The sequence below is a fragment of the Oncorhynchus nerka genome, linkage group LG8 (genome assembly GCF_034236695.1).
Source record: "Oncorhynchus nerka isolate Pitt River linkage group LG8, Oner_Uvic_2.0, whole genome shotgun sequence".
Classification (NCBI taxonomy): Eukaryota; Metazoa; Chordata; class Actinopteri; order Salmoniformes; family Salmonidae; genus Oncorhynchus; species Oncorhynchus nerka.
This window is the reverse complement of record NC_088403.1, coordinates 40,112,494-40,131,760: the sequence shown is the minus strand read 5'-3', so window position 1 is coordinate 40,131,760 and position 19,267 is coordinate 40,112,494. Positions and strand designations below refer to the sequence as shown.

Sequence of the window (19,267 nt, the reverse complement as noted above, 5' to 3'; positions counted from 1 at the left end):
TACTTTTAAGGTGCACGTGCAACCCAGAAGTATATAATAGATTATATCTCCAATTTAAAATGTCGGATTGAAAAATAAAATCATACATACACATGCACTCAGTTTAAAAAAATAAATAAATTATGCAACATGGTCTTAATTTACCTATTTCGATTTAGAAAAAATACAATTTAAATGTATTTGATAAAATCATGAAGTTGGCCTTTCCTATTATAGCCCACAGAAACAAAATGAATAACGCATTCATAAATGCCAAAAAAAAGATCATAAGGAATAAGGTTTTGAAGTGTCTGTCTAATATGCAGGGAATCTTTTTGGTCATGTAGTGTATGTGCTCAACGAACATCTCATTCCAAAATCATGGACATTAATATGGAGTTCGTCCCCCCCTTCGCTACTATAACACTCTTCTGGGAAGGATTTCCACTAGATGTTGGAACATTCCTGCAGGGACTTGCTTCCATTCAGCCAGCAGTGCATTAGTGAGGAAAGGCACTGATGTTGGGGGATTAGGCCTGGCTTGCAGTTGGTATTCCAGTTCGTTCCAATGGTGTTCGATGGGGTTGAGGTCAGGGCTGTGCGCAGACCAGTCAAGTTCTTCCACACCGATCTTGACAAACCATTTCTCTATGGACCTCGCTTTGTGCACGGGGGCATTGTGTTAGAGTTGCGTGAATTCGAATCTGGTATCAGGATAAATATAGCAATGAGTCACCGATTGTATACTATGTATTTTTTATTAGCTAAGTAATAAATGGCAAATGCAACTTTCGTATATACGGGCTCACTGTAATACCACGCAGGGCAGAACAGGGAACTGACAGGATGTATGTAAACAGTGTTCTTATACAGTGATGGACATAGTTCCAACCCGTCTGTTGGCCCATCACAGTAGAGGCTGGGCGTGGTTTAAGCTTGCGCAGCCTATCGCAGGCGCCCAGGCGGGTCCCCGCCTCTTGGCGCTTCTTGGAATGCTCCCTCCGTCGATGTATAGATTCTTACTGTTCTGGTATCGCAGCCTAGTTATAACAGTTGCTCAGTTCCTGCTATTGTGTTGTTCAGTATTTTTCCATCTCAGTTAAACCTCGTGATGACCACACCTCCCCATCACAACTTTGTAAGATATAGCATGTCACACCATGTGCTCAATATTGTTACATACAAACACAAGGACAAAGCATCTGCTGGGCTGTTATCTACAGTTTTGCAACATGCAGGTCACACCATGTTACTCAGTTCTTGTCACACACACAAACAGGCAAGTAGCAAGCAGTTGTTTAATCTCATAATGATGCTCCAGTGCACAAATGCAGATACCTCACACAACCAACATCAGATCATATTTAATCATATATATGGTAATGGCTATAAATGTAAAACACAGGATCCCACAATTGTCATGCTGAAACAAGAAAGGGCCATTCCCAAACTGTTGCTATAAAGTTGGAAGCACAGAATTGTCTAGAATGTCATTGAATGCCGTAGTGTTAAGATTTCCCCTCACTGGAACTAAGGTGCCTAGCCCGAACCATGGAAAACAGCCCCAGACCATTATTCCTTCTCCACAAAACTTTACAGTTGGCACTATGCATTCGGGCAGGTAGTGTTCTCCTGGCATCCACTAAATGCAGATCCATCCATCGGACTGCCATATGGTTGAGCGTGAATCATCACTCAAGAGTGTATTTCCACTTACTGCGAGCTTTACACCACTCCAGCCGACGCTTGGCATCGTACATGGTGATCTTAGGCTTGTGTGTGGCTGCTCGGCCATGGAAACCCATTTAGTGAGGCTCCCGACGAACAAATCTTGTGCTGACGTTGCTTCCAGAGGCAGTTTGGAAGTTGGTAGTGAGTGTTAACTGAGGACAGACGCACTTCAGCACTCGGCGATCACGTTCTGTGAGCCTATGTGGCCAACCACTTCGCTGCTGAGCCAATGTTAGTCCTAGACGTTGCCACTTTACAATAACAGCACTTCCAGTTTACCGGGGCAGCTCTAGCAGGGCAAAAATTTGACTAACTGACTTGCTGGAAAGGTGGCATCCTACTGTATGACGGTGCCATGATGGAAGTCACTGAGCTTGAAACTAATCACTGCCAATGTTTGTCTATGGAGATTGCATGGCTTTGTGTTCAATTGTATACACCTTTCAGCAATGGGTGTGGTTGAAATCGCCAAATCCACTAATTTGAAGGGGTGTCCACATACTTGTGTATATAGTTATACTAAATTTCCATCAACATGTTAAAATGTGCAACCAGGGGAAGAAAAAAAAATCTAGATCACCTGTACTCCACACACAGAGACGCGTACAAAGCTCTCACTCACCCTCCATTCGGTAAATCTGACCACAACTCTATCCCCCTGATTCTTGCTTAAAAGCAAAAATTAAAGCAGAAGCACTAGTGACTCAGGCTATAAAACAAGTAGTCAGATGAAGCAGATGCTAAACTACAGGACTGTTTTGCTAACATGTTCCCGGGATTCTTCCGATGGCATTGAGGAGTACACCACATCAGCTTTATCAATAACTGCATCGAGGACGTCATCCCCACAGTGACTGTACGTACATACCCCAACCAGAAGCCATGGATTACAGGCAACATTCGCACTGAGCTAAAGGGTAGAGCTGCCGCTTTCAAGGTGCGGGACTCTAACCCGGAAGCTTACAAGAAATCCTGCTATGCCCTGCGACGAACCATCAAACAGGCAAAGCGTCAATACAGGGCTAAGATTGAATCAAACTATACCGGCCCCGACGCTCGTCTTATGTGGAGGGCTTGCAAACTATTACAGACTACAAAGGGACGCACAGCCGCGAGCTGCACAGTAACCACGAGCCTACCATATGAGCTAAATCACTTCTATGCTTGCTTCGAGGCAAGCAACACTGATGCATGCATGAGAGCATCAGCTGTTCCGGACGACTGTGTGATCACGCTCTCCGTAGCCGATGTGAGTAAGACCTTTAAACAGGTCAACATACACAAGGCTGCGGGGCCAGACGGGTTACCAGGAAGTGTGCTCTGAGCATGTGCTGACCAACTGGCAGGTGTCTTCACTGACATTTTCAACATGTCCCTGATTGAGTCTGTAATACCAACATGTTTCAAGCAGGCCACCATAGTCCCTGTGCCCAAGAACACAAAGGCAACCTGCCTAAATGACTACAGACCCGTAGCACTCATGTCCGTGGCCATGAAGTACTTTGAAAGGTCGGTAATGGCTCACATCAACACCATTATCCCAGAAACCCGAGACCCACTCCAATTTGCATACCGCCCAAACAGATCCACAGATGATGCCATCTCTATTGCACTCCACACTGACCTTTCCCAACTGGACAAAAGGAACACTTATGTGAGAATGTTATTAACTGATTACAGCTCAGCATTCAACACCATAGTACCCTCAAAGCTCATCACTACGCTAAGGATCCTGGGACTAAACACCTCCCTCTGCAGCTGGATTCTGGACTTCCTGATGGGCCGCCCCCAGTTGGTGAGGGTAGGTAGCAACACATCTGCCACACTGATCCTCAACAGTGGAGCACCCCAGGGGTGCGTGCTCAGTCCCCTCCTTTACTCCCTGTTCACACACGACTGCATGGCCAGGCACGACTCCAACACCATCATTAAATTTGGAGACAACACAACAGTGGTAGGCCTGATCACCGACAACGACAAGACAGCCTATAGGGAGGTCAGAGTGGCCGGATGGTGCCAGAATAACAACCTATCCTTCAACGTAACCAAGACTAAGGAGATGATTGTGGACTACAGGAAAAGGAGGACCGATCATGCCCCCATTCTCATCGACGGGGCTGTAGTGGAGCAGGTTGAGAGCTTCAAGTTACTTGGTGTCCACATTAAAAACAAACTAGAATGGTCCAAACACACCCATGAAAAGAGGGCATGACAAAGCCCATTCCCCCTCAGGAAACTAAAAAGATTTGGCATGAGTCCTGCGATCCTCAGAAGTTTCTATAGCTGCAACATCGAGAGCATCCTGAGTGGTTGCATCACTGCCTGGTACGGCAATTGCTCGGCCTCTGACCGCAAGGCACTACAGAGGGTAGTGCGTATGGCCCAGTACATCTCTGGGGCTAAGCTGCCTGCCATCCAGGACCTCTACACCAGGCGGTGTCAGAGAAAGGCCCTAACAATTGTCTAAGACCCCAGCCACCCCAGTCAGACTGTTCTCTCTACTACCGCATGGTAAGCGGTACCGGAGTGCAACATCTAGGACAAAAATGCTCTCAACATTTTTTCCCCCAAGCCACAAGACTCCTGAACAGGTAATCAAATGGCTACCCGGACAGTTTGCATTGAGAGCCACCCCCCCAACCCCTCTTTTTACGCTGCTGCTACTACTCGGTTTATCATATATGCAGTCACTATAACTATACACTTATTTACATACTACCTCAATTGGGCCGACCAACCAGTGCTCCCGCACATTGGCTAACTGGGCCATCTGCATTGGGTCCCACCCACCAACCCCTCTTTTACACTACTGCTACTCTCTGTTCATCATAGATGCATAGTCACTTTAACCATATCTACATGTACATACTACCTCAAATCGGCCTGACTAACCGGTGTCTGTATGTAACCTCGCTACTTTTATAGCCTCGCTACTGTATATAGCCTGTCTTTTTTACTGTTGTTTTTATTTCTTTACCTACCTATTGTTCACCTAATACCTTTTTTGCACTATTGGTTAGAGCCTGTAAGTAAGCACTTCACTGTAAGGTCTACACCTGTTGTACTCGGCGCACGTGACAAATAAACTTTGATTTGATGCATAAGAAAGCTCAGAAAATAAAGTTTTTTTTAAATAGATATTTACCCTCTTTTTTGGGTTAGGCACAAAACGACCTCCATACTTTAACCAGCACTGGTCACCTTCAGATGAGTCCCATGACACTTGTGTGGGTCATAGAGCAGAATGGAGAACACTGCCATGTCCGTGAGAGTCCCCCCTTTCCATAGAGTGGTCATAATAATTAGGCCAAACCGTTCGGACGCTAAAGACTTTTTTGCGAGAAAACCGATTTTCAGGATCTCATGGTCTGGACAAACACCGCTGTAGCTTGGCTACCTTCCACTGTATATGCGGAAGGCCACCATAGACGGCTGTAGTGGATTGAGATGCAGCCCATGCAAAAAAAACATCCCCAGCTTAAACTGATGTATTTTTATGGTGATATTTTTTACTATGTTACTCAGATAAATGCACCACTGCGTCAAGACACTAAAGGCTGTGATAGGAGAAAACTGAGGATGGATCGACAACATTGTAGTTACTCCAGAATACTATCCTAAATGACGGTGAAAAGAAGGAAGCCTGTATAGAATAAAATAATATTCCAAAACATCCTTTTTGCAAAAAGGCACTAAAGTAAAACTGCAAAAAACGTGGCATAGAAATTCACTTTATATCCTGAATACAAAGCGTTATGTTTGGAGCAAATCCTCCGCAACACATCACTGAGTACCACTTCATATTTTCAAGCATGGTGGTGGCTGCATCATGTTATGGGTATGCTCGTCATTGGCAAGGACTATGGAGTTTTTTTTTAATAAAAGAAACGGAATAGAGCTAAGCACAGGCAAAGTTTTTGAGGAAAACCTGGTTGTCTGCTTTCATCTTTCAGCAAGACAGTAACCTAAAACACAAGGCCAAATATACAGTGCCTTCGGAAACTATTCATACCCATTTACTTTTTCCACATTTTGTTACGTTACAGCCTTATTCTAAAATGTATTAAATACAAAATGTTCCTCAGCAATATTCAAACAATACTCCATAATGACAAAGCAAAAACAGGTGGCTAGAAATGTTTGCAAATTTATTAAAAATAAAAAACAGAAACACATTACTCACATAAGTATTCAGACCCTTTGCTATGAGATGCGAAGTTGAGCTCAGGTGCATCCTGTTTCCATTGATCATTCTTGAGATGTTTTTACAATTTGATTGGAGTCCACCTGTGGTGAACTCAATGGATTCAAAATTATTTGGAAAGGCACACATCTCTTATTTATATATATATATAAGGTCCCAAAGTTGACAGTGCATGTCAGCGCAAAAACCAAGCCATGAGGTCGAATTAATTGTCCGTAGAGCTCAGAGATAGGATTGTGTTGAGGCACAGATCTGGGAAAGAGTATGGAAAAAATGCCTGCAGCATTGAAGGTCCCAAAGAACACAGTGTATTCCATCATTCTTAAATGGGAGAAGTTTGAAACCACCAACACTCTTCCTAGAGCTGGCCGCCCAGCCAAACTGAGCAATCGGGGAAGAAGGGCCTGAGGTGACCTCTGATAGAGCTCTAGAGTCCCTCTGTGAAGATGGCAGAACCTTCCAGAAGGACAATCATCTCAACAGCACTCCACCAATCAGGACTTTACAGTACAGTGGCCAGACAGAAGCCACTCCTCTGTAAAAGGCACATGACAGCCCACTTGGAGTTTTGAGAAACAAGATTCTCTGGTCTGATGGAACCAAGATTGAATTATTTGGCCTGAATGCCATTCGTCACGCCTGGAGGAAACCTGGCACCATCCCTACTGTGAAGCAAGGTGTTGGCAGCATCATGCTGTGGAGATATTTTTCAGCGGCAGGGACTGGGAGACTAGTCAGGATCGAGGGAAAGATGGAGTAAAGTACAGAGAGAACCTGCTCCAGAGGGCTCAGGACCTCAGGCTGGGGCGAAGGTCCTGTTGGAACCTTCCAACAGGACAATGACCCTAAGCACACAGCCAAGACAATGCAGGAGTGGCTTTGGGACAAGACTCCTTGAGGGACCCAGCCAGAGCCCGGACTTGAACATGATCGAACATCTCTGGAGAGTCCTGAACATATCTGTGCAGCAACACTCCCCATCCAACATAACAGAGCTTGAGAGCATCTACAGAGAAGAATGGGAGAAACTCCCCCAAATAGAGGTGTGCCAAGCTTGTAGCATCATATCCAAGAAGACTCAAAGCTGTAATCGCTGCCAAAGGTGCTTCAACAAAGTACTGAGTAAAAGGTCTGAAAACGTATGCAAGTGTGATATTTCATTTTTTTTTAAATAAATACCGGTAAGCAAAACTTTCTAAAAACCTTTTTTTGCTTTGACATTATGGGGTAGTGTGTGTAGATTGATGAGGGGAAAACATTTTTGAATAAGGCTGTGGAAAGAAAATGTGGAAAAAGTCAAGGAGTCTGAATATTTTTCGAAGGTACTGGAGTTAATTCCCAAGAAGACATTGAGTTGTCCTGAACGCTAAAGCCAAGTTAGATTGACTTAAATCTAGCAAATGTTCAACAACCAACTCGACAGAGCTTGAAGAATTTTAAAAATAATATGCAAATATTGTTTAATCCAGGTTTGCAAAGCTCTTAGAGACACACAGATCGCTGCCAAAGATGGAAAAATATACATATATTTTGAATTCAGACTAACACAACAAAATGTGAAATAAGTCAAGGGGTATGAATATTTCTGAAGGCACTGTATATGAATAGAAAAGGTATGTACAGCAGTAGTCCAGTAGTCACAAGGTCCAAGTCTCAAGTCGAGACCCAAGTAGAACGGGTCGAGTCAAGTCCAAGTCATGTATTCTAAGATCAAGTCAAATCAAGATTTTTCAAGTCAAGAAAAAAAAGTAATCTATACAGGCAATGACTTGTTCAACTATAAATCTGTGTCTATTTATTGAGGCTACCTGACAGCCCTTTTCATTATTTTGTCCACAACATGTAATAATTAAGTGTAACAAATTCCAAATGCAAGCTTTAAAAATAAATTATAGATTTCAAGCAGCAATTTTGACTTATCAAAAGACCTATTGGCTTATCTATGCTAGTAATTGTTGCTTGAAACCCCATTGCAGGTGAGCTTGCAAAGTAAACAGTTCATATTCTTGATCACCAAACAATTTGTAGAGCTGCATATTAAATTTATGGCAATCCAGATCTCCCTACAATTTGACGTTTGCGCTCCACCTGACCTACGTTGATTGACAGTTTGCTGGTCCAATCAGAGAGCCGAGTGAGCCACAAAATGACTGACAAAACATTACATAACCTGGCCAGATAATTTCAAAGTCAGTCTCAAGTTAGTCGACTCCTGAGTCTTGGGGCTCAAAGTCAAGTCTCAAGTTATTTTATTTTATATCAAGTTGAGTCTCAAGTCATCAGATTTGTGACTCAAGGTCAGACTTGAGTCCAAGTCATGTGACTTGAGTCCACTCTTTTGGTGACCACTGTCCAATGACTATGTACATAGAGCAGCAGTCTCTAAGGTGTAGGGTAGAGTACTGGGTGGTAGCCGGATAGTAACAGCATGTTCAGTGCAGTTTACTGGGCGGAGGCCGGCTAGTGGTGACTGTTTAACGGTCTGATGGTCTGGAGATAAAAGCTGTTTATCAGTCTCTTGGTCCCTCCCAGCTTTGATGCACCTGTACTGTCTCCACCTTCTAGATGGTAGCGGGGTGAACAGGCCGTGTCTCAGATGGCTGGGATCCTTGATGATCTTCTTGGCCTTCCTGTGACACCGGGTGCTGTTGATGACCTGAAGGGCAAGCAGCGTGCCCCTGGTGATGCGTTGGGTTGACTGCATCACCCTCTGGAGAGCCCTACGGTTGCGGGAGGTGCAGTTGCCGTACCAGGCGCTGATACAACCAGGCCGAATGCTCTCGATGGTGCATCTGTAGAAGTTTGAGGGTCTTAGGGGCCAAGACAAATTTCCTCAACCTCCTGAGGTTGAAGAGGCACTGTTGCACCTTCTACTTCACGCCGTCAGTACGAACATACCAATTCAGCTCCTCAGTGATATGCATGCCGAAGATTTAAAGCTTCTGACCCTCTCCACTGTGGCACCGTCGATGTGGATGGTGACGTGATCTCTCTGCTGTGTCCTGTAGCCATGATCAGCTCCTTCATTTTGTTGACGTTGAGAGAGAGGGTATTTTCCTGGCACCACTCGGAAAGGGTTCTAAACCTCCTTCGTGTAGGCTGTCCCATCATTGTTGGTAATCAGGCTTACTGTTGTCATCCGAAAACTTGATGATTGAATTGGAGATGTGCGTGGCCACACAGTTAAGGGTGAACAGGGAGTACAGGAGGGGGCTGATTATGCACGCCTGTGGGGCCCATGTGTTGAGGATCAGCGTAGTGGAGGTGTTGTTGCCTACCTTCCCCACCTGGGGTTGGCCCGTCAGGAAGTCTAGGACCCAGTTGCACCGGGCTGGGTTCAGATCCAGGGCCCTGAGCTTAGTGATGAGCTTGGAGTGCACGATAGTGTTGAGCTGTAAGTCAATAAACAGCATTCTTACATATGCATTTCTCTTGTCTAGGTGGGATAGGGCAGTGTGGAGTGCAATAGCAATTGCGTCGTCCATGGATTTGTTGGGGCTGTATGCGAATTGTAGTGGGTCTAGGGTGTCTGGTAAGAAACGTTCCACTTTCCTCAAGAGAGAGTGACTGAATTAACACTAGAAGAGAGATGAATCCAATGCCAGGGACTGTCCTACGAAGAACATAGACAGAGAGCAGGATAATTTTGTAGAAGCCTGCCTTCAATACTCTTCTCACACTGTTAGAATAAAACAAATCTAGAAAAAAAAAAATTTGGCAGGTTTAAAATGCGTATTATTTTTCGAACTGACGTTTTAGTTTGTCACTCAGCCTTCCACAGAAAGTTTGTTTATTGCATCATTAAGATGATGCAACAATGTACAAAGGGACAATCAAACGCCTCTTTTTTTCCTCAACGACCAAATACATCACTTCTGTATCCACCCCAGCTTCTGCGTATAAATCTATGTCAACAGTTGTCCAGTGTCTGTGGAAGGGAGGGAGGGCTGTGTTGACAACTGGAATACTGAAGTGATTTGAATAATAAAGATAATCGTAGCAAAATGGCCACCCTTTCTCCAGAGGGTCGAGTTGCTATGAACGTTGCTAAGGAATGATCAGCCCGTAATAAATCATTCATGAGTGTTTTTATACGGGTCAATGCACTCAATAATTCAAGGGGGAATAGTGTGTGTGTGTGTTTACCCTCTTCTCTGGTGTAATAGATGAGATTCTCAGCCATCTGTAGATCAGTTTGTCCTCTGTTGGAGTCAAAGACACTAGTGCTGCTACCACTATCCCCCTGAGAGAGAGAGGTTATTAATTACTTCAGTTGTGCTATAATTCAGACTCGCATAAGAATCATGGAGAGAGAGAGAGCAAAATATTCCCTTGGTTTCTTTTCTCCTCAACAGTGCATGTGAATATTTCTAACTGATATCCAGCCTACATTGTATACTGAGGGGACAAGTGGGAACACTGCAATACCAGAAAGCTAAGGAACTGACCTCAGAATCTAGTGGCACAGACTGAACCTACACACACACAAACATTGTCTTACCCCAAAGGCGATCTCACACATCTTTTCCACCCACTCTGTGCTGACGTTCCTCTCAGCAGCGAACACATGTGTTTTGTCATTAGTCTCCACACAGAAGGAAGACATATTGTCTTTGGGAAGGGCTTCAGTGAGGGTGGGAAGGATAGAGATACACTCTGAAAGACAAATAATCTGAAGAGGAGGGTAGGGGGAGAGAGGGCAGGAGAGAGAAAGATTATTATTCATTTTATATTGTCAGTGGGACAGGCTTCAGTGAGGGCGGGGCAGATAAAGATACTCTGATAGACAGATGTCTGAGGAGAAGAATTGATTGATTGATTTTAGGGTAAAACAATTTGAACAGTTTAAAACAATGTACAAAAATTAAGAATCCCAGAATATGACACATTAAATCATTTTAATTCACTTATTTCTAATGTGGTCATCGGTGTAGGACAAAAAAGAAGGGAGGACCCGGGATTTGAACCTACTTTTTTGTCGAGTTTCTTGGTGTTGGGCTTGTCGCTGGCCCCTCCCCCAGAACAATCATAGAACTCTAGTCGTGCAAAGCCATTCTGACTGGCTGGGTAGAGGACAAACCAATTATTCTTCCATTTCTAATATAGCAGAGGAGACAATGAGATACTGGTTTTAGCAAAGGTCATTTAAGCAACTAGACAATATTTCTTCCCGGTGTTGTCTGAAAAACAGTCAGTATCTGGTGTGACCACCATTTGCCTCATGCAGCGCGACACATCTCCTTCACATAGATTTAATCAGGCTGTTGATTGTGGCCTGTGGAATGTTGTCCCACTCCTCTTCATTGGCTCTGCGAAGTTGCTGGATACTAACGGGAACTGGAACAACCTGTCGTAAGGTCGATCCAAAGCATCCCACACATGCTTAATGGGTAATATATTTCTGGTTAGTATGCAGGTCATTTTCAGCTTCCAGGAACTGTGTAGAGACCCTTGCGACATGGGACTGTGCATTATCATGCAGAAACATGAGCTTCCCGGAGACGGTTTATGACAGTTTGTGAAGAAATTCTTTGGTTATGCAAACCCCGTTTCATCAGCTGTCCAGGTGGCTGGTCTCAGACGATCCTGCAGGTGAAGAAACCGGATGTGGAGGTCCTGGGCTGGATACACATGTTCTGCGGTTGTGAAGCCGGTTGGACGTACTGCCAAATACTCTAAAAACGACATTGGAGGTGGCTTATGGTAGATAAATTAACATTCAATTCTCTGGCAACAGCTCTGGTGGACATTCCTGCAGTCAGCATGCCAATTGTGCTCTCATTCAACTTGAGACATCTGTGGCATTGTGTTGTGTGACAACATTGCACATTTTAGAGTGGCCTTTTGTCTCTAACACAGTGGACCTGTGTAATAATCATGCTGTTTATTCAGCTTCATAATATGCCACACCTGTCAGGTGGATGGATACACAAATTTGTGTACAACATTTGAGAGAAATAAACTGTATGCGTATGGGAAATTCCTGGGATCTTTAATGTCTGCTCATGAAACATGGGACCAACACTTTTCATGCTGCATTTATATTTGTGTTCAGTATAAATAGTGTGAAAACATTGTTTCTATGTTAGTGAGACCTGCTGAGTATGGGAGATTAGAAGGCACAGAGTGGCTAGTGGGAGCTATAGGAAGATGGGCTCATTGTAATGGCTGGAATGTTCCATTTATTTCATTCCAGCCATGACAATGAGCCCATCCTATATATGGTAACTACTAGGAGACACCTATTTCCCATTCATTCACAGTTGGTCACTAATAATGTGCACACACACATACATGATATGTGTAGATTAAATTGAGTGTAACAGAGGCAGAGAGTGCTTGGAACATACACCATGCAATGCTCTTGAACTAAATCTTCTCTACAGGTCCCACTATTTATCTGTGATTTTCTGTATTTACACTCTGCCTAGCATGCAAAGCTGCACTGCTAACTACACTGTATATACACAAGTATGTGGACACCCCTTCAAATTAGTGGATTTGGCTATTTCAGCTACACCCGTTGCTGACAGGTGTACAAAATTGAGCATACAGTCATGCAATCTTCATAGACAAATATTGGCAGTAGAATGGCCATACTGAAGAGCTCAGTGACTTTCAATGTGGCACTGTCATAGGATGCCACCTTTCCAACAAGTCAGTTCGTCAAATTTCTGCCTTGCTAGAGCTGCCCCGGTCAACTGTAAGTGCTGTTATTGTGAAGTGGAAACGTTGAGGAGCAACAATGGCTCACCCATGAAGTGGTAGGCCACACAAACTCACAGAATGGGACCCCCGAGTGCTGAAGAGCGTAGCATGTAAAAAGTCTCTCCTTGGTTGCAACACTCACTTCCGAGTTCAATGATGATGCTGTGACACACCGCCCCAGACCATGACGGACCCTCCACCTCCAAATCAATCCCGGTCCAGAGTGCAGGCATCAGTGTAACACTCATTCCTTTGACGATAAACGCGAATCCGACCATCACCCCTGGTGAGACAAAACCATGACTTGTCAGTGAAGAGCACTTTTTGTCAGTCCTGTCTGGTTCAGCGACGGTGGGTTTGTACCCATAGGCGATGTTGCCGGTGATGTCTGGTGAGGAGATGCCTTACAACAAGCCTACAAGCCCTCAGTTCAGCCTCTCTCAGCCTATTGCGGACAGTCTGAGCACTGGTGGAGGGATTGTGCGTTCCTGGTGTAACTTGGGAAGTTGTTGTTGCCATCCTGTACCTGTCCCGCAGGTGTGATGTTCGGATGTACCGATCCTGTGCAGGTGTTGTTACATGTGGTCTGCCACTGCGAGGACGATCAGCTGTCCGTCCTGTCTCCCTGTAGCACTGTCTTAGGTGTCTCACAGTACAGACATTGCAATTTATTGCCCTGGCCACATCTGCAGTCCTCGTGCCTCCTTGCAGCATGCCTAAGGGACGTTCACACAGATGAGCAGGGACACTGGGCATTTTTCTTTAGGTGTTTTACAGAGTCAGTAGAAAGGCCTCTTTAGTGTCCTAAGTCTTCATAACTGTGACCTTAATTGCCTACTGTCTGGAAGCTGTTCGTGTCTTAACGATCGTTCCACATGTGCATGTTCGTTAATTGTTTATGGTTTATTGAACAAGCATGGGAAACAGTGTTTAAACCCTTTACAATGAAGAGCTGTGAAGTTATTTGGATTTTTATGAATTATCTTTGAAAGACAGGGTCCTACTGAGTTTAGTATGTGCAGGCATAAGCTACGGACAACAAACACAATTGCAATTTGAATGCAAAGAAATAATGTGATTCAACACTGCCCCATGTTGCAAGGATCTATACACAATTCCTGAAGGCTGGAAATTCTCGTTCTTCCATGGTCTGTATACTCACCAGACATGTTTGGGATGCTCTGGATTGCTTTGCACGACAACGTGTTCCAGTTCCCGCCAATATGCAGCAACTTCGCACAGCCATTGAAGAGGAGTGGGACAACTTTCCACAGGCCACAATCAACGGCCTGATTAACTCTATGCGAAGGAGATGTGTCGTGCTGCATGAGGCAAATGGTGGTCACACCAGATAGTGACTGGTTTAAACAAGCATGGGAAACAGTGTTTTAACCCTTTACAATGAAGAGCTGTGAAGTTATTTGGATTTTTATGAATTATCTTTGAAAGACAGGGTCCTAAAAAAGGGACATTCCTTTTTTTGCTGAGTTTATAAACAAATGGACACGTCATGATCTCACACTCACCTTTCCCTGTGCTGTCTGAGAGGTAATACATCTACTGGTTGTTGATCTAAGGACAACTACTAAGTCTCGTATCCAAAATGGCTACCTATTTGCTACTTAGTCCACTACTTTTGACCAGAGTTCTATGAAGGAGGTGAGGGTCACTAGGAGAGATTAGCAGAGAGTAGGCCTAGATGCTTATTTAAAGATTAATATGGCAGTCAATCTATTGCATAGTCATCCATGTATGGTGTGTGAAAAAGACAGCATAAAGAATTAGGTGGCAAAGAAGAGTAAAAGAAATTGAGGGAGAGATGTATAACAAGTCACAGACTCAAGATGTGCAGGAGGTAAGAGAGCGATGGAGATAGAATGGAGATGGAGATAGAAAGAGAGAAATGGAAAGTGTAGGCTGAGAAAGTTGTTTAATGTGGATATAATAGACAGTGTTTGTGTTCCCTTATAAGTCAGTCAACTTTGGTACAACATACTATGTCACACTCTCGCAACTTTAGTTGAAGGATCTACAATAACATCTGACATGGCCAATGAAATCTGCGAATTGCTGGAAGCCCCGACTTCCACAGGTGATAATTGTGAGGCTTGGATTCATTCCTTCAACTATTCCGCTCTTCAATTCAGTGTGAATTGCTGTGTGAATTACTCTTCGATTCACGCTACTAAAACACACAATTGGAAAACAAGACTGTCTTACGTTGCACTAACTAAACTGTCCCATAGTGGTAGAGTGTACTCACCCCCTGGATGTTGTGTGCTGTAGTTTGTATTTGTTCTCATAAGTTTCCTAATCACAAACTATTTGTTATTCTTCAATTTACTGGGGCAATGAGTAAGATGGCCAAGAAAGCAACCGAGACGAGGATGGGTAAACCGATGTCATGACTGTCCTGTGAGGATCCAATGGGTCAGATTAGCTTGGCAATAGATTACAGTAACCAGTTGTTGCTTGCGGAGCTCGGCACGACTTTGACCGCAGGAGAGCCCTACGCAGAGCTCCTGTATGAGATCTGTGTTACATACAGCCGACTTCCTTCTGCACATGTCCCGGTGCAACATTCTGGCGCTCGGGAAGAGCATTGTTACATTCCCCAGTTTCTGCTTGTGTATTTCAGGAAATGGCTTCCTGGATTCCCACAAGCAGCTGATTGGCCAGCCCCATTGCAGACTGGAGCTCTGATCCCGCCCTCACGTTAGGGGATATAGCTGTCGGCAATTACAAACTCATTCTGCAGCTGGATAAAAGACAGTGTTCCTTTGTTAGGAGACAGAGCTTCTTGGATGTCCTGTGTTGGTTGTTACTCAGACAGTTTTGTTGAAAAATATTCTGTAGCTGCTACTTCTGAGATGTGTGTGAAAATAGGACTCAGTGTTTTTGATTATTAAACTTGTTCACTTTAAGTTTGTATTATGCTGTTTCATTTGTTCCCATGGGGAAGTGGAAGGCACCTTGGGAGTGCTTAGGCAGGAGGCCTGCGGGCATACAAATACCCATAGTATGTACTCTGTCTATGCACACTAGGTAAGACCTGGGCGGACCACCCCCTGTATTTTGGTTAGCGCGCCAGGTGGCGTATGGTTTAGGTAAGTAGTGGGTAGGCAGGTAAGGTAGGAGACTAACTTTTACTTTCTTTGCTTTGGTTCCGTCCAGCCCCTTTTCCCCACATTACCGTGTTAAGGAAATAAATTCCCAGTAAATGGTAACATTCTCTGCCTCTGTCATCTTTACCCGCACCTACAATCACATCTCTTTCACTCCCGGGGAGTTTAGTATAGCAGGGTGTTGCGTTCCCTCCAAGAGGCGTACGTAACAAGCATCTTTGGCTGACGCTTTCGCCGGTGCCAAAGAGGGACAGACAAGCTGTACCTCAATGAGCCGATTTCTCCCACAGGGTTGTTTGGTTAGGCCCTGGAGTCTAGCAAGGCCCGGTTTGAAAACAAAAAGAAGCAGGAAGAGGCACTGCACGCTCTCCAGGAGAGAGGTGGTCTTGGCGCAGGGAAAGGGGGTGGCACGGGATTGGGTTCTCCCTTGCCAACCACTCCAAACACCCATGGTGACAACAGTAACCCCAAGTGGCACGGCCAATCAGGGTACGTCACGGATGGCCTAAGCCGCCAAACCCAGAGTGGACTGGCTTCAGGAAAACGTTTGCACCTAAACACATTGAAACAATGCCATTGTTTGCGGGTTTCAAGTGTTGTGTATTCCACATGAACGTTTTTTTTTTTAATCCCTTGAAAGGGAAATCAAGGTTGCTTGATCAACGGTGCACATGCACAGTGACGCCCTGGATATTGCAAACTGAGAATTCATTGTACGCTAACACGTTTTTGCACTATTTTTATTTATTTTTTTGTCATGTAGCAGAGCGACATAGGGTTAAGTGCCTTACTCAAGAGCACATCAGATTTTTCACCTAGCTGGCTAAGGGATTTGAATCAGCAACCTTTGGGTTACTGGCCCAATGCTCTTAACCGCTAGGCTACCTGCTGCTCCTGCTCCGCCATCACATCGCTTCTTCCCCAGGCCTCAGCGCCAGTATTAAGAAATAGGCAATGTGAGTGGTTCCTCAAAACATTTTAACATGGAAATAGCTGTTCTAACATTCAGCCTAAAGTAGGAGCAAATGTGGGGTGTTCAATGTAGGCATTCCATTCCATGAGACTTTTAATAAAAAACATTCAGTGATTGACATTAACCTGCTTGACATTGATGCAAGAAACCACTTTACAAAATAAAAAGTATTATTATTCCCATACCATTATTACAGAGAATCAGACAAATGATGCTACCCTCTGCCTATTGGCTACTTAGTTTATTCAAGGACATCTCAAAATACAACACTGTCTCTTGAAGACATACAAAAAGCTCTATACCTGACTCGCTTTTCAAAAATGGCTGCTCATGTAGGAAGCAACCACTCCCCATTTATTACAAAAAATGAGCTATAACTGGACTAATAACTCATTAATTAGCAAATAATATGAACAAATGTGCACAGGTTCCTACATGCTGTTCTAGTTTTGATTTCAAAACAAGCAGATCTACTCAAGACTGCTCATGCTGTGAACGGCACATATCCATATATGGCCATGGCTATTTGCATACAGGCCTACTGCAGCGCTGATTGCTTATGGAAAGTATAGGCCTGGACGATGCGGTTGGTTCATTGATTGTGCAGGGCGGCTTAACGGCCTCCATTTGCTATTTGAGTGCATACAGATGACATGTCTTTTCTTCCCCTGTTCCTGCCCATTTGCTAATGGGCCATTCTAAATCAAAAACATTTTTTACAGTACATATTAGTAAAGACAAGATTAAAATTGAGAATAGTCTGATGGGTGAAAATATGATCACTTAAATGAGAGACCAGCGTGAGGCAAGGAACAGAGCACAAGCTTTTTTTGAGACTCTCTCAAATCATCACTAGCCTATATTCGCATCATGCAACCCATCATGCAGTACCTTCAGAAAGTATTCACGCCCCTTGACTTTTTCCATATTTAGTTGTGTTACAGCCTGAGTTTAAAATGTATACAATTTTGAGTGTCACTGGCCTACACACAATACCCCATAATGTCAAAGTAGAATTTCATTTTTACAAATTAATAAAAATGAAAAGCTGAAATGTCTTGAGTCAATAAGTATTCAACCCCTTTGTTATGGCAATTAGGCTACTGTGCAGTCTACAATACATACTGTAGTTAACATGGGAAAGTGCCTAACTCATTATATAAGGGAGAGCAGGCCCGTTGAGAGCAGGCCCGTTGGGGAGGAAGGAGTAGGCTGTCCTTGTAAATAGGAATGTGTTCTTAACTGATTCCATATGTGTTATTTCATGGTTGTGATGTCTTCACTATTATTCTACAAATGTAGAAAATAGTAAAAATATAGAAAAATACTGGAATGAGTAGGTGTGTCCAAACTTTTGACTGGTACCTGCTGCAACAGAAAAGGGTCGACAGTACAGTACTGGGCTATTTACGGGAAAGAGTAGGCTGTCCTTGTAAATAAGAAGTTGTTCATAACTGACTTGCCTAGTCAAATAAAGGTTACATTAAGAGCATAACATCTCTAATTTTCTAATTCTTCTCTAACCAACACCCAAATGGAGATTTAAGTGAAATATAAACATCCGCATTTGAATGTCCTTTGTTCTCATTTTATTTTATTAACGAAAGCATAAAGATGTTGATGAAGAAATACTGTACTCAAAATACTGTTTTGAGTTAGAAATGTAACACTTTAGAGTACTTAAGCATCGAATACATTGCAAGTTGAGGGATTTTCACAACAGTAGCCTGGTTATAAAAAGTTTATTGTCCTGCTAATAGCAAACATTTGCATGACACCTCCTACAGTTGTGATGTCTTTTGAACATCTTGGCCATGTTCTGTTATAATCTCCACCCGGCACAGCCAGAAGAGGACTGGCCACCCCACATAGCCTGGTTCCTCTCTAGGTTTCTTCCTAGGGTTTGGCCTTTCTAGAGAGTTTTTCCTAGCCACCGTGCTTCTACACCTGCATTGCTTGCTGTTTGGGGTTTTAGGCTGGGTTTCTGTACAGCACTTTGAGATATCAGCTGATGTACGAAGGGCTATACAAATAAATTTGATTTGATTTACTATTATTCTACAATGTAGAAAATAGTAAAAATATAGAAATATCTTTGAATGAGTAGGTATCCAAACTTTTGACTGGTACTTCCTTAATTAATTTGATTAATATTATCATGTTTCTATTCCATGAAAAACCAAAAACCCTCTGAGTTTCTGCTAGGATGGAACGGAAAATATGGCGCTGTACAATGTGATGTCCGGCAGTACAGTACTGGGCTATTTTGCTAAAGAATCAGAGTGTCGTGCTTATCTCAGAGCAGCACGAAACAGTGCTAAAATAGTTGTAGGCATTTGCTTCTAACTTCAACATTCTCCTTAAATAAATAAGACCTACACCATTTTTAACAGTATATCTAAAAATAGTTTGATGTGACTCTCCGCCAAAAAATTACATTTAGAGGATTGGAGGACTCTGTATTAATATCTAAGGGGCATTTTCCATTAGATATTCTCAGATATTTTCACAGATCCTAAGGGGCTTTTATATCATTCTAAATTAATT

At 43.5% G+C, this 19,267-nt stretch overlaps 1 long non-coding RNA gene across 1 annotated transcript; it reads right to left on the bottom strand.

The window, feature by feature from the left end:
* Positions 1 to 267: 267 nt before the first annotated feature.
* LOC115133749 (uncharacterized) lies at positions 268 to 15,240 on the bottom strand. Its single transcript, XR_003864248.2, has 4 exons — positions 14,886 to 15,240; positions 10,886 to 11,011; positions 10,416 to 10,586; positions 268 to 10,157 (listed from the first exon to the last, which is right to left on the bottom strand). It is a non-coding gene; the product is annotated as an uncharacterized LOC115133749 (long non-coding RNA).
* Between the last annotated feature and the right edge of the window lie 4,027 nt (positions 15,241 to 19,267).